Source organism: Mustela nigripes, chromosome 6 (genome assembly GCF_022355385.1).
Source record: "Mustela nigripes isolate SB6536 chromosome 6, MUSNIG.SB6536, whole genome shotgun sequence".
NCBI classification, from domain to species: Eukaryota; Metazoa; Chordata; class Mammalia; order Carnivora; family Mustelidae; genus Mustela; species Mustela nigripes.
In genome coordinates this window covers 99127621-99130174 of record NC_081562.1, presented here as the reverse complement: position 1 = coordinate 99130174, position 2554 = coordinate 99127621, and positions in this window count along the sequence as shown.

Genomic DNA, 2554 nt, shown 5'->3' with positions numbered 1-2554 from the left:
CTGCCTGACCTCCGGCCATGCTCCGAGCTCACCGAGCCTGCAACCGGTTCAAGGTAATCCCGAGCTGTGATCTTACTGTCAGCTCTGTCTCTGTAGCCGGCTTTCCTGTTCCAATACCCGCAAGCTCTGCGACACTCAGACACCCCTGATCCTTCTGTGACCCTGCGGGACCTGAGGCCATGCTGATCCCGCATGGGCTTCACCCCCTTTTAGCCTCTGGAGCGATGACCCTCAGTGGAACAGACTTTTAAAAGTCCTGATTTTGTGCTCCATTGCTCCGCCGCTTGCCTGGAGCCGGCCCCTCCCCCCGGGGTCTATCTTCTTGTCGCTTTGGATTCACTTCTCCGCCTGTCCTACCTTTCAGAAAGTGGTTGTTTTTCTCTTTCCAGAATTCCTGTTCTTCTTCTCTTCGATATGCCGATGGATTTGCAGGTGTTTGCAATCTTTAGATAAGCTATCTAGCTGATCTCCTGCTAGCTGAAGTAATCTCAGCCTGCTACTTCTCCGCCATCTTGACTCCTCCCCCAGACTTGCCTCTTCTATCTTTGTCATTAGAGTCCCCGTTTCTGCTCCATGCCTCTTAACCATTTAACAGCACTATTTTAGATCAGGGGTTGGGCAGTTCATCTGGATGCAGTAGTGAATGTTGTTTCTATAAAACAAAGCAATTGAAGGATAATTTTCAGTTGAAATACCCTCCAAATGTTAGTATTTTATGTTTTTTCTTCAAACTGGAGCCAGATAAGAATGGTTTCTGAGCTCTGTGTTGCCCCGGTTAGTCTTTGGATTCTTTGGATTTCCCAAAGGCTCTGCAGGCTTATCAGCTGATCTTTTGCTTTGAAGACCTCCTTAAGAGTAAAGATATTTTGCATGTTCTGGGCTTCAGGTTTCCCACTGATGGGCAACAGGACCCGAGGAGCAAGGTGCCTTAGTTCCACTTTGAAGTGGAAGAGCTTCGTTCCTTTGGACAACTGGGTGCTGGTGCTTGAAAGTTGAGCCGCAGTTGGAAAGTAGAAACTGGTAAATGGAAAGTGCTTTAAAGCTGGTATAAGGTGGAGGGCAAGGAAAAAGAGAAGAGGGGTCTAAATGCCTCTGCTAGAGATTTTGACAAATGTCTGAGCTCACGTGAAAGGCTAATCGTGGCAAGATTTCCATTTGTTTGTTTTTTCTTCATTTGTTTTAAAATGACAGTGTTATTTTTGAATCCATTTTATGTAATACTGCTTTACAGTAAAGTAATAATGAGGTAAGCTGGGGCAACAATCTAGGCCAGAACATTAAGGACTCAGTGCGTATGAAAATATAACACACAAAACTATAAAGACAATAAACAGATCAGGGATTGGAAGGGGAGGTAGAATGAATAGGCAGAGCACAGAGGGGTTTTAGGGCAGTGAAACTACTCTGTAGGATACTATAATGATGTAATAACGTGTCATTTTTACATTTGTCCAAAGGCATAGAATTTACAACACCAAGAGTGAACTCTAATGTAAACAATGGAATCTGGGTGATAAGGATGTGTCAATGTAGGTTAACCAGTTGTAACAAATGTACCACTTTGATGATGGATGTTGTTAATGGGAGAGGCTGTGAATGTGTGGGGAGAGGGAGTATATGGGAAGTCTCTGTAACTTCTGCTCAATTTTTGCTGACAATGTGAAATTGCTCAAAAAGTGAAGTCTATTAACTATACATAATATACACATGTATCTATACATGATATATACAATATTAACATTAGCTGGTATAGTTGCTTATTGCTTGTTTGTTCTAGAAAAATTTTACAGAATTTGCACGTGAACAAAAAATATTAAACAATACATGCAATAATCAAGAAGAAATAGAAAACCCAATTGTCTGGATTGGCCTCCCTCTAAGAATATTATGAGCTGCTACAGTATTTTGAGATGCTCTTTTAACTGTGCACCTATGGAACCAGAGGGCAATTCAACATGAAGAAATAGCAAAAGTTACATGAATGCATAAAAAGGGCAAAGTATGAATTATTTAAGCATCCCATATCTGTTTAACAATGATTGTAAAATAAATGAAGAGAAAAGAAGCTATTTTAGAAGCTCAGTACAGTTTGAGCTCTTTGATCTAGGAACAAAAAATTCTTAAGAGCTAAGCAACTCTATGGTCAAATAATCTTCGACAAAACAGGAAAAAATATACAGTGGAAAAAAGACAGTCTCTTCAATAAATGGTGCTGGGAAAACTGGGCAGCTATATGTAGAAGAATGAAACTCGACTATTCTCTTACACCGTACACAAAAGTAAACTCAAAATGGATAAAAGACCTCAACGTGAGACAGGAATCCATCAGAATCCTAGAGTAGAACATAGGCAGTAATCTCTTCGATATCAGCAACAGCAACTTCTTTCAAGATATGTCTCCAAAGGCAAAGGAAACAAAAGCGAAGATGAACTTTTGGGACTTCATCAAAATCAAAAGCTTCTGCACAGCAAAGGAAACAGTCAAGAAAACAAAGAGGAAACCCACGGAATGGGAGAAGATATTTGCAAATGACAGTACAGACAAAAGGTTGAT